Source organism: Choloepus didactylus, chromosome X (assembly GCF_015220235.1).
Source record: "Choloepus didactylus isolate mChoDid1 chromosome X, mChoDid1.pri, whole genome shotgun sequence".
Classification (NCBI taxonomy): domain Eukaryota; kingdom Metazoa; phylum Chordata; class Mammalia; order Pilosa; family Megalonychidae; genus Choloepus; species Choloepus didactylus.
The window spans coordinates 58,096,626-58,110,768 of NC_051334.1; the positions used below are offsets into that span (position 1 = coordinate 58,096,626).

The window sequence follows — 14,143 nt, forward strand, 5'->3', positions numbered from 1 at the left end:
TTTTTAATTAACTTTTTTTAAGTAATTATATCAAAAAAATTAAAAAAGATATACAATAAAAAACATTTCAAACAAATCATAACAAGGGAGTAAGAAAAAGACAGCTAACCTAAAATAACTACTTTACTTCCAACATATTCTTACTCTACCCCAAGAAAATAACCTAATATAGCAACATTTCTGTAAACTTGTTCCTACCATACCCATCAGAAATTAACAAACCATAGTCATTTCTGGGCATTCCCAGAATGTTAAATTTACCCATGATATCTTATCTGTTCTTATTGGATTGTCTTTCCCCCTTCATTAATTGCTCTCTATCACTAGTTCCCCTACATTCTATATTATAAACCATTTGTTTTAGTAGTGTATTGTTTAACCTCCAGGTGTTTGTGAATTTTCTAAGTCTCTGATGGTTATTGACTTCTAATTGTATTCCATTGTGGTCAGAGAATGTGCTTTGAATAATTTCAATCTTTTTAAATTTATTGAGCCTTGTTTTATGTCCCAGCATATGATCTATTCTGGAGAAAGTTCCGTGATCACTAAAGAATGTGTATCCTGGTGATTTGGGATGTAATGTTCTATATATGTCTGTTAAATCCAATTCATTTATCAGATTGTCTTTTAATTGGGGAGTTTAATCTATTTACATTCAATATTATTACTGTGAAGGCATTTCTTGAATCAGCCATCTTATCCTTTGGTTTATGTTTGTCAGATATATTTTTCCCTCTCTCTCTTATTGTCCTTTAATGAACCAAAACTGAATCTCTTTAGTACTGAACCTTTCTCTATCTCTCTCTCTCCTTTCTTTGTTTCTCTGTTGGCAGGGCTCCCTTTAGTATCTGAAGTAGGGCAGGTCTTTTATTAGCAAAATATCTCAGCATTTGTTTGTCCGTGAAAAATTTAAGCTCTTCCTCAAATTTGAAGGAGAGCTTTGCTGGATAAAGTATTCTTGGTTGGAAATTTTTCTCTCTCAGAATTTTAAATATGTCATGCCACTGCCTTCTCACCTCCATGGTGGCCACTGAGTAGTCACTATTAGTCTTATGTTTCCTTTGTATGTGGTGAATTGATTTTCTCTTGCTTTCAGAACTTGCTCCTTCTCTTCAGTATTTGACAGTCTGATCAGAATATGTTTTGGAGTGGGTTTATTTGAATTTATTCTATTTGGAGTTCTCTGGGCATTTATGCTTTGTGTATTTATATTGTGTTGAAGGTTTGGGAAGTTTTCCCCAACAATTTCTTTGAATACTCTTTCTAGACCTTTACCCATATCTTCCCCTTCTGGGACACCAATAAGTCTTATATTTGGATGTTTTATTATATCTGTCATATCCCTGAGGTTCATTTCTACTTTTTTGATTTTTTCTCCATTCTTTCCTTTGTTCTTTCATTTTCAATTCTATGGTCCTTGAGGTCACTGATTCATTGCTCAGCTTCCTCTATTCTTGTACTATGAGTATCCAGAATCTTTTTAATTTGGTTGACAGTTTCTTTTATTTCCATAAGATCATCTATTTTTTTATTTACTCTTGCAATTTCTTCTTTATGCTCTTCTAGGGTCTTCTTCATGTCCTTTATATCGTGTTCTATGCTCTTCTTCATGTCCTTTATATCCTGTGCCATGCTTTCATTGCTTGTCTTTAGTTCCTTGATTAATTGCTCCAAGTTCTGTGTCTCCTCTGATCTTTTGATTTGGGTGTTTGGGTTTGGGTTATCCATATTATCTGTTTTTTTCATATGCTTTAAAATTTTCTGTTGTTTTTCGCCTCTGGCATTTGCTTTACTTGATAGGGTTCTTTTAGGGTATGTAGGATTATTCAAAGACTTATCTCTGATTTGTCAGATCTACAGCTTGGTGGCATACACTTTCTCTAACTAACCAGCAGATGGCATCTGTGAGTCACCTACTCCCCTCAAGTCAGTTCTCCCCAACTTTGTCTTTGTGGAGTGTGGGGGTCTGGTTGTTGTGGGGTCCAATTGGTGCACCATGTTTGGGTGTGTTGTTGGTGCTGTCCACCATGAATGTGGGGCATGTGTCTGAGTGGTTAGGAAGGGAGGGCAGCTTTAGTTATCAAACCTCCCAGGTGTTCCTGGAGATTTTAGGCTGTTGCAAGAGTCTAAACCTTCATTTCAGTCTCAACACAGATTGTCTCTGCCACTGACCCACAAGTCCTTGGTATTGGCATATGGTCCCTGGGATTTCCGAATGGGTACCTCTTCCAAGCCATGCTGTTCTAGGGCCTCTGCTGAGGGAAGGTTGTGCTACATTACAAATGCACACCATCCCTCAAGGGAAGTTCTGGGCCAATGGGCCATGTAGGTGCATTCCCAGCCTGCTGTAAGGATGGCTGAATGGGGCATGTTAATTTCCCCCTTTTCACACAGCTCCACCTTCCCAGCTCTGAGACAGTTAGCTGTGGGTGTGCAAAAGGCTATTGTCCATGCCTGATATTGTGGCATGTGCACGTGTTGCTGGAAACACTTCCTGTCACACTGGGTTTTTTGGCATGGCTCTGGGCTGTGGTGCCGGCTCTGGGCAAGAGCATTCCCAGCCCACTGGGAAGATGGCTGCAAGGGGCATGTTTATTTTCCCCTTTTGGCTCCCCTCTGCCTGCCTTGCTCTGAGACAATTAGCAGCAGGTGCACAAAAGGCTATCTTCCACAGCAGATATTGAGGCCCATTCCTGCCACACTTCACCGTGTGGTTCTCGCTGCTGTATCTGCAGCCACTTTTGGGCTTTTTAAAAAAGAATTAGTCCACCTCCAAATGCCAACCCATGGTTTCCCCACACTGCAGCATGGCTGCCAGATATTCAGCAGGCTTATTCACTCATTTCAGAATGCAGGCTCCCGGTTTCACCAAGTGCATGTTCCCTGTGGACTTAGCAGACCTTGTCCAGCTGGTATGTTGCTGGAACTGGTGTTTTGGGTCACTTTCTGGCTTTCTCTAGTATTTTTCATGGAGGTGTTATTTTGCCCTGTCTCTCCTAGCTGCCATCTTAGGTTCTCCGCAGCTGCACAATTTTACATTCCTACCAGCAGTCAATGAATGTTCCTATTTGTCCACATCCTCTCCAACACTTGTAGTTTTCTGTTTTTGTAATAGTGGCCATTTTGGTAGGTGTAAAATGATATCTCATGGTTTTGATTTGCATTTTCCCAATAGCTAGTGATGTTGAGCATCTTTTCATATGCTTTTTAGCCATTTATATTTCCTCTTTGGAAAAATGTCTATTAATGTCTTTCACCCATTTATTAATTGGGTTGTTTGTCTTTTTATTGTTGAGTTGTGAGATTTCTTTATATACTTTGGATATTAAATCCTTACCAGATATGTGGTTTCCAGATATTTTCTCCCATTGAGTAGGTTGCCTTTTCACTTTTTTGATAAAGTCCTATGATGAAGGAAAATTTTCAATTTTGAGGAGGTCCCATTTACTTTTTTTTCCTTCATCATTTGTGCTTTGGGTGTAAAGTCAAAGAAACCATTGCTTACCACAAGGCCTTGAAGAAGCTTACTTATATTTTCTTCTAGGAATTTGTCTCTTTTAACAGTTTTCATTAGAATTCTATTTTGTCAGATAATTGTATTGCTACCAGAGCTCTTTTATGATTACTGTTTGCATGGAATATATCTTTCCAGTCTTTCACTTTCAAACTATTTGTGTCCTTGGGTCTAAGGTGAGTCTCTTGTAGACAGCATATATTTGCATCATACTTTTTTTATCCATTGTGCTAATTTGTGTCTTTTGATTGGGGAGTTTAATCCATTAATAGTCCATGCTATTACTGTAAATTCTGTACTTACTTCAACCATTTTACCCCTTAGTTTTTATATGTCATATCTTATTTTTGTCTCTCTTTTTGTCCTGTTAGTTACCCATGCTGATAATCTTTCATTTCTATGCTCTCTTCCAATCTTTCTCCCTTTGTCTTTTCCTGTCAGCATACAGAACTCCCTTTAGTATTTCTTGTAGGGGAGGTCTCCTTTGTATGAAGTCTCTCAGTTTCTGTTTATCTGTGAATATTTCAAACTCTCACTTATTTTTTTAAATTTAAATTCATTTGTTATTCTTTCATGGATTTTAACAATTCTACACAACTTTTAACATAAAGATAGTGGAATGTCAAGGATAAGGTGGCAATATATATGAATTCTCTCATGCATTATTCAAGATGGAAGGAAATTTCCAAAGGGTAAAATGTGTGAGGTTTTACACTGGAAAATGCATTTGAAATGTGTTTAACTGGCTCCACTTAGGACCAGGCACAGAACAATAAATATAGAAATGCATCATCTTTTTAAAAGATTGTTGTAATTTTAACACATTCTTATTAAAGAAATATGATTATTGCCCTAACCTGAAATTCCGTAACACATAGATGGTGAAGGGACACTTAAAATGGATATCTGAGCATAGTTTCTCTAGCATCTTCACATTGTTTCTGTAGCATCTTTACATTCATACATCAACATTCTTAAAAGGATACATTGCAAATTCAGAACAAAGAAACTAATCAAACTTTCTCATCATATCACTCATTCCTATCACAACCCTAGTTTGCTGGTGGGTTTAAGGTAGGAATAGAAAGCTTTTGAAATCCTTTTAATTTCCATTGGTCTTAGGGTCTCTGATAGGAGGCCACAAATCACTGCATAAATTTGATCTACCAATCTTTCTGACAGATTAAAAAAGTTTCAAGTTTTAACATCTTGAAGATGTTATGATAGGAGGTGGTTTCCTAGACCTTACACCCAAAGCATAAGCAATCAAAGAAGAAATAGATAAAAGGGATCTCCTCAAAATTAAACACTTTTTACATCAAAGGACTTTTTCAGAAAAGTAAAAAGGAAGCCTAGGCAATGGGAGACAATATTTGGAAATCACATATCAGATAAGGGTTTAGTATCCAGAATATATAAAGAGATCCTACAACTCAACAACATAAAGACAAACAACCCAATTAAAAAATGGGCAAAAGACATGAATAGACACTTTTCTGAAGATGAAATACAAATGGCTCAAAGACAAGTGAAAAGATGCTGAACTTCACTGGCTATTAGGGAAATGCAAATCAAAACCACAATGAGATATCATCTCACACATTCTAGAATGGCCATTATAAAAAAAAAAAACAGAAAATTACAAGTGCTGGAGAGGATGTGGAGAGAAAGGAACACTTATTCACTATTTGTAGGAATATAGAATGATGCAGCCACTCTGGAAGGCAGTGTGGCAGTTCCTCAGAAAGCTAAGTTTAGAATTGCCATATGATCCAGCAATTCCACTACTAGGTATATTCTCAGAAGAACTGAAAGCTAAGACAGGAATGAACATTTGTTAACTGACGTTTACACTGGCATTATTTGCAATTGCCAAGATATGGAAACAGCCCAAAGGTCCATCAATTAATAAGTGGATAAACAAACCGTGGTATATACACACAATGGAATATTATGTAGCTGTCAAACAGAGCAAAGCCACAGAACATATAATAATGTGGATGAACCTTGAGGATGTTATATTGAATGAAGGTAGCCCAAAACAAAAGGACAAATAATGTATGGTCTCATTAATGTAAACTAACATTAATGAGCAAATTTTGAGAGTTAAAATCTGAGAACACAGGCTATTAGGAGATAGAAAGAAGGTAGAGATTTGGCATTTGACGCTGAGGGAGTAGAGAATGTTCAACAGAATTGATTGTATAGATCCAGAAATGGATAGCATAATACTCTGTGATTGTAGCATGATATTCTAAATACACTGAAAAAAGATGTCTGTGAGTAAAGCTGAAAGAGGGGGCTGGGGCAAGTTTGACATCAGAAGGAAATATAGATGATAAAGACTAGGACTGTATAACTTAGTGAAACCTACAGGGGTAAGTGATGGTGACTAAATGTACAAATATAAAATGCTTTTACATGTGGGAGAACAGATGAATGTCAACCTTACAAGGTGTTGAAAAAAGGAGGGTATCCAGGGGAGTGAATCTCCCTGGCAACGTGGAATATGACTCCCGGGGAGGAATATAGACCTGGCATCATGGGATGGAGAACATCTTCTTGACCAAAAAGGGGATGTGAAAGGAAATGAAATAAGCTTCAGAGGCAGAGAGATTCCAAAAGGGGCCGAGAGGTCACTCTGGTGGGCACTCTTATGCACAATTTAGACAACCCTTTTTAGGTTCTAAAGAATTGGGGTTTAGATACCTGAAACTATCAAACTACAACCCAGAACCCATGAATCTAGAAGACAATTGTATAAAAATGTAGCTTATGAGGGGTGACAATGGGATTGGGAAAGCCATAAGGACCACACTCCCCTTTGTCTAGTTTATGGATGGATGAGTAGAAAAATAGGGGAAGGAAACAAACAAAGAAACAGACAAAGGCACCCAGTGTCCTTTTTTACTTCAATTGCTCTTTTTCACTTTAATTATTATTCTTGTTATTTTTGTGTGTGTGCTAATGAAGGTGTCAGGGATTGATTTAGGTGATGAATGTACAACTATGTAATGGTACTGTGAACAATCGAATGTACGATTTGTTTTGTATGAATGCATGGTATGTGAATATATCTCAATAAAATGAAGTTTAAAAAAAAAAGGGTATCAGGGAAAAATATAATGAAAGAAAACTGGAGTCTATGGTTAACAGTAACATTGTAATATGCTTCCATTAAATGTAACTAAGGCAATATACCAAAGCTAAATGTCTATGAGAGGGGGATATAAGGGAGGAGGATGGGATTTGTGGTAGTGGTGGTGTTGTCTTACCTTATTATTATATTGTATTTTATGGTATTTTAACTTTTTAATCTTTTTAATTGTTCTTTTAAAAATTTTTCTTGAGTAATGAATATGTTCAAGTACTGATTGTGGTGATGATGCACAGCTATATGATGACACTGTAAACAATTGATTGTACATTGTGGATGACTGTATGGTATGTGAATACATATCTATAAAATTGAAGGGAAAAATATAAACAGAGGGATACATGTACTGGAGAAAACATGGAGAGAGGTATGTACCAATTTACTGTTGGTGAGGAAGTAGAATGGTGTAGCCTACCTGGAGGATAGTGTGGTGGTTCCACAAGAAGCTAAGTATGTGGGTGCCAAAAAAGTCCTGCAACCCCATTACGGGGTATATACTTGGAAGACCTGAGAGCAGGGACATGAACAGACATTTGTACACTGGTGTTTATGGTGGCACTATTCACAATTTGCAGTGGATGGAGGTGGCCTAAGGGTACATAGATTGATGAACAGAAGGTAGAACTGTGGTGTATGCATACAATAGAATATTGAGCAGCTGCAAGAAGGAATGACACTGTGAGACATGCAACTAAGTGAATGGATCTTGAGGACAGCATTTTGAGTAATGTATGGCAGAAACAAGAAGACAAACATTACAATGCCTCACTAGTATGGATTAACTATAATGTGTAAATTCTGAGAATTGAATCTTAGAGCACAGCTTATCAGGGGCACACTTACTGTAATGGGCCATAGATTGTAAGCTCTTACAGCAGTCACATCTATTACTGAGTTGTAATGGTTATCTCCAAATTCTGAGATTCTGAGCTCTTTGTGTATAACCTAGTTGGTCTCCAGAACTTTGGGTATATGTGTGACACCTGAAACTCAGAGCTAGTGTTCAGCAGCTATGTATGTCAGTATTACCTCATACAGCAACTGTTAAAAAAAAAGCTGAAAAAGAGTTCAGACTTCATTTAGAGATATGAATGAAGCAAATCTGGTTAGGACTAAGGCAAATCAGGCCAAAGTGTAAAGGATGATATTTACTGTGTTTTAAAACTTCAACTTCTGTATGAGACCAAGGGAAGAGATGTTTATTTGGTGCAGGATCTATATTTTCTGCAGCACACTGAATAATTTAACTTGTATGGTCAGTTTAATCAAACACCATAATTACATGGAACTTTGAATGGAAAGTGAGATCTGGTAGGTTTGTACAGGTTAGTGTGAAATCCTGACACATCTCAAAGTAATTTTGGCAGAGAATAAAAATGTATTTGCAGGGACCCCCTGAGGAACTGGGGAAAATGCCGAAATGTTGGACTTCCCCACCTGGGTTATTACTGATGTTCTCACAAACATTGAGGACTAACAATTTGTAGGATGAGCCCTCAATCTTGGGGATTGCTCTTATGAAGCTTGTTACTGCAAAGGAGAGGCTAAGCCTACTTATAATTGTGCCTAAGAGTCCCCCCCAGAGAATCTCTTTGTTGTTCAGATATGACCCCCCTTCTAAGCCCACTTGGTAGGTGAACTCACTGCCCTCCCTCCTATGTGCGACATGACTCCTGGGGGTGTAAATCTCCCTGGTCATGTGGGACATGACTCCCAGGGATGAGCTTGCACCTGGCATTGTGGGATTGAGAAAATCTTAGTGACCAAAAGGCAGAAGCAAAATGAAATAAAATAAAGTTTCAGTGTCTGAGAGATTTTTGAATGGAGTTGAGAGGTCACTCTGGAGGGCATTCTTATGTGCTATATAGATATCCCTTTTTAGTTTTTAATGTATTGGGATAGCTATAAGGGAATACCTGAAACTGTCAAACTGTAACCCAGTAACCTTTGTTCTTGAAGATGGTTACATAACTATGTAGCTTACATGGTGTGACTGTGTGTTTGTGAAAACCTTGTGGCTCACACTCCCTTTATCCAGTGTATGGACAGATGAATAGAAAAATGAGGAAAAAAACTAAGTGAAAAATAGAATGAGATGGGTGGATGGAACGTTTTGGGTGTTCTTTGTTACTTTTATTTTTGCTCTTATTTTTAATCTTTTTGGAGTAAGGAAAATGTTCAAAAATTGATTGGGGTGATGAATGCACAACTATATGATGGTACCGTGAATTGTACACCATAGATGATTGTATGGTATGTGAATATATCTCAGTAAAATTTAATTTTAAAAAAAGTTTCATGGAAAAATACCTTTCCTGAATAGCAGGCAACTGTGAAAACACGCAATCTGCAAGGATTTTTAACAAAATTATAGTTGAATTCTCTATTGATTTTATCTTTCCTTAAAAGACTGACAGAAATGTAATACCTAAAGATTTAAATATTATAGTGAGGCACAAAGTAAATACTTTATGCCATTACATTTGGGTATTTGAGATTGTCAGACTTGTTCACACACCCTCTCCTATTCCCATAAAGGAAACCATGGGGCCAGCACTATTGGTCAGAGAATTAATGGGAAATTTTTTCTCCTGGAGTTGCTCTGCAGTGTACCTTATTATACAAAACCCAAAAATCATTATTTAAAAATAAACTTGCAAAACTGGATGAAATGATCTTTTTTTCTACACAACACAGATTCTGTTATCAGCAGATGTAAGAATTAATTTCATACTGATCAAACAGAATGGAAGTTGTTATGCATCTATGGCTATAGATGTTTTGAGAGACCTTTGAGACAGTGAATCAAAAACTACATGAAAGAAAATATTTCTACAATTGGTAAGCTGGATGTTTAGAACAATGTGCCAACAAATATGCAAACGTGACACATGTCATTACTTTGTAAAAACATAATGCCACTGTGGCCTCAAGAAATACTACAGCCCAGTCAGTTCTTAAAGGTGCAAACAGATTTAAAACACTACTAAAAATCTCTGTGGTGTTTTGATGCTGATCACACTGCTACATGGCTTTAAGAAATTTTGGCTTCTAAGATGTTTGAGGAAAAGTAAGAGGGTGTGATGTGGATCAAGTTTCAGTAATTTAAATGCAATTTTAAAAAGATTTTCCTAGTAATGCAGTACAATAGTCCTTGATACTGAATTTTTTCTGGTGAAATAAAATAGGCTTTAACAACATGATGTTAATCGAAGTTTGACTGCCTAGTTCCATTTTCAATATTTTGGAGGTTACTGCTTCATATATTATGCTGAACCCCACAATTGCATATTTTGAAAACAGTAGAGTTCCCAACAGTTTTCCCCAAATATTCCTGATTTATACCTGGTAAACCATGCATAATAATTCATGTTGAAAAAAACGAAATATTTCCTGCAAAGCAGTTACTTAGCAAAAAGCTAAGTTGCAAATAACTTTATTGCATAGATATTGAATTATTTCACAGAGAAGCAGTCAAAAGGTATAGAAATCTGGCTTTCCATTACAAATACATTACAGATAGAGTACATGGAGTAGTCCTGTTTTATAATTTAATAGTGAAGAGGAAAGGGCAAATGTAGGACAAGGGACATCATCCTACATACAAATTAACAGTAATGTAACCATTGTATATCATGTTTGCCACATTCACCACCAAAGATAAAGAATCAGGGAGACCCCTCAAATGTGAACAAAGGAATGTTTGTTTTATATAAGACCTACTAAATAATCAGGGAAACAAATTACACATATAAGCACTAGTCTCAAAGCAGCATAAGAAAGAAGCAAAGGGTTTGAGTTGAGAAATTTAGGAAAATTCACACATGAGTTTCTAAGAAAAAGGAGGAAAGATATCAAAGTTCTAAATCTTCAAGGCTGCAGAATGCACTGTTTATATTTTCAAGAAGTTGTGCATAGTTGGCCTTGATCTTTGCCTCACCATCTTTCATTGGATCCTTGAATTTCATGGAGGAAAGTTTATAGAGGTTCTCACCTATGTGCTCGTGGATAATGGACCATGCAGCTTTATTGTCACTTTGGACAGTGGTTTCAACATCTCTATGGGCTATATCATAAAGCGTAATCATGTTGGACAGCAACCCTGCTGTCTTGTAGAATGGGCAGAACCTCTCATAAGGAGTATACCCATTTTGTTGTAGGAAGTCATCTTTGATAAGTTTTGCTACCTCCAAAGTGATTTCATTTATTTCTGCTAAAGAAGCAAGCCTTTCCCACAAGTTGTACAATTTCTTCCAGGTATTCTTCTTCCTGCAGAATCTCCTTAACTTTGATCCTCAGAGCAACAAACTCTGTGAAGTGTTGGTCATAGTACTCATCCAAGGCATGCATGTACTTGCTGTAGCTGATCAGCCAATTGACAGAGGGGAAATGCTTACATTGAGCTAGTTTCTTATCTAAGCCCCAGAACACCTGAACAATACCAAAAATAGCAGATGTAACTGGATCAGAAAAATCACCACCAGGTGGAGAAACTGCTCCTACAATGCTGACACTCCCTTCTCTTTCAGGATTTCCAAGATATTTTACCCTGCCTGTTCACTCATAGAAACAGGCCAGATGGGCACCATGATATGCAGGATATCCACTATCTGCAGGCATTTCAGCTAAATGACCAGAGATTTCTCTAAGGGCCTCAGCCCATCTGAAGATAGAGTCAGCCATCAAACTGACATGATAGCATATGTGTCAGAAATATTCTGATAGCATAATTCCAGTATAACAGAGGCCTCTCTAGCAGAAACAGGCATATTGGAGGTATAGACTACCAAAGCTGTTCTCTTCATAATCAACACTACCTTACCATAAACTTCCATTGTGAGCTCTGGAAAGGCCCAGAAAACTTCAGACATCTCATTTCTTCTTTCACCACATCCTACATAGATGATGACATCACTTTTGGAATACTTGGATACAGACTGTGATATCACTGTCTTTCCACAGCCCAAAGCCCCAGGGATAACAGTAATTCCTCCCTGTACACATGGGAAAAGGGCATCAAGGATTCTCTGTTTAGTCAACAATGGATAACTGGTTGGGAGCTTCTCAGTGACAGGTCAAACTTGATGTACAGGCCATATTTGGACCATGCTGAATTTCTCTTTTACACCTTCATATTCAAGCTACAAGACAACAACAGTGGTATCATACTTCCCAGCTGAAGCAATGTAAGTTACTGTTCCTCTGTTTCATGGTGGTAACATGATTTTATGTCTGATTAGTGAATTCTCATTGATAACTCCACAAATATTTCTGCCATGGATATGACTACCAACCCATAGGTTTTTGCAAGGTGTAAAATCCCATTTGATTTCTCTGCTCGGGGCAGACACATTTACTCCTCTGGGTATGTATATGCTTTGGGTCTGATTACTGATATCCAACAAAGGTCTTTGAATACCATCAAAAATTGCTCCCATAATGCCAGAACCAAGCTCAACTGAGAGAGATTTGCCAGTGCAGAGGACAGGATCCCCAACAGACACACAAGATGTTTCTTCATACACCTGGATAGTAGCCATGTCACTCTCCAGACAAATAATCTCTCCAACCAACATTCTGTGGCCCACTCTCACTAGTTCATATATGCATGCACCTGCCATGTTGCAGGCTGTAACCACAGGTCCTGAGACCCCATGCACCTAACCAAATGTGCTCTCTTTTTCTTCATCAAGTATTTTGGGTGACTTAGAGAAATCTATCATTTGGATTTACCTGCTGTGGCATGAGGTGCAGAGACCTGTAAGGATCATGGACACAGAGGCTCTCTCCCTCATTTTTGAAGGATGGTTCTGCTGGATAAAGAATTCAATACTTTTTGAAGGATAACTCTGCTGGACAAAGACTTCAGTACTTTCAGTACCTTAAATATATTATACCACTGCCTTCTTCCCTCCATGGTTTCTGATTGAAATTGACACTTAGTCTTATTGCATTTCCCTTGTATGTGATGATCACTTTTTTCTTGCTTCTTTCAGGATTCTCTCTTATCTTTGACATTTGACATTCTGAATAGTATGTGACTTGTAGAAGGTCTATTAGGATATATTCTGTTTGGGGTATGTTGTGCTTCTTGGACATGTATATTTATGTCTTTCATAGGAGCTGGTATATTTTTGGCCATTACTTCCTCAAATGTTCTTTCTGCACCTTTTACCTTCTCTTCTCCTTTTGGGACACACATGACATGTATTTTTATGTGCTTCCTGCTGTCATTCAAATCCCTCAGACCCCCCCTCAATATTTTCCATTCTTTTCTTTATCTGTTATTCTGTCTGTAAGATTTTAATTGTCCTGCCTTCTAGTTCACTGATTCTATTGCCTATTCAAATCTGCTGCTGTATGCCTGTATTGAATTTTTGTAAATGCAATTTTATTGAGATATATTCACTCACCAGATAATGATCCAAAATGTACAATTAATGGCTCACTGTATTATCAAATAGTTGTGCATTCAATACCACAATTTTTGAGCATTTTCATTACTCCAAAATAAAGATAAAAATAAAAAGAACACCAAAAATAAACTGTACACCTTACCCCCCTATAATTTATTTATTTATTGTCCTTACTTTCTTAACCATCTGTCCATACACTGGAAAAAGGGAATGTCATTTACAAGGTTTTCACAATTACACAGTCAAACTGTAAAAACTATACAGTTATACAATCATCTTCAAGAATCAAGGCTATGGAATTCAAGTTCAACAGTTTCAGGTATTTCCATCTAGCTTTTCTAATACACTAAAAACTAAAAAGGGGTATCTATATAATGCATAAGAATAACCTCCAGAATGATATCTTGACTTTATTTGAAATCTTTCCGTCACTGAAATTTATTTTGTTTCATTTCTCTTCCCCCTTTTGGTCCAAGAAGGCTTTCTAAATCTTATGATTCCAGGGCCAGGCTCATCTCTGGGAGTCATGCCCCACATTGCCAGGGATATTTACACACCTAGGAGTCATGGCCCATGTAATGGGAAGGGCAGTGAGTTTATCTGCAGAGGGCATAGAGAAAGAGGCCACATCTGAGCAACAGAAGAGGTTCTCTTAGGATGAAACTTGGGCATAATTGCAAGTAGGCTTAGCTTCTTCTTTGCAGGAATAAGTTTCATGAGGGCTAGCACCAAGTTCAAGGGCTTGGCCTATTAAATTGGTAGCCCCCAATGCTTGTGAGACTATCAGGTATTCCCCAGGTGGGGAAGTTTAGTATTTCCATATTTTCCCCCAGTCCCTCAAGGGAGAGTGGTAAATAACTTTTTATTCTTTGCCCAAATTACTCTGGGATGTATAAGGGCATCGAACTAACCTGTACAAACCAAAAAATTCTCACCCCGATTCAAGGTTCTGTGTAATTATGGTGTTTGAATAAACTGACCATATAAGTTAAATTAGTGTACTACAGAAAATATATATTTTGCACCAAATAAACATTTCTTCCTTTGGCCTCACTC

The 14,143-nt window shown here is 37.4% G+C and overlaps 1 pseudogene; it reads right to left on the reverse strand.

The window, feature by feature from the left end:
* Positions 1-10,525: 10,525 nt before the first annotated feature.
* On the reverse strand, positions 10,526-12,394 carry LOC119522162 (annotated as a pseudogene).
* Between the last annotated feature and the right edge of the window lie 1,749 nt (positions 12,395-14,143).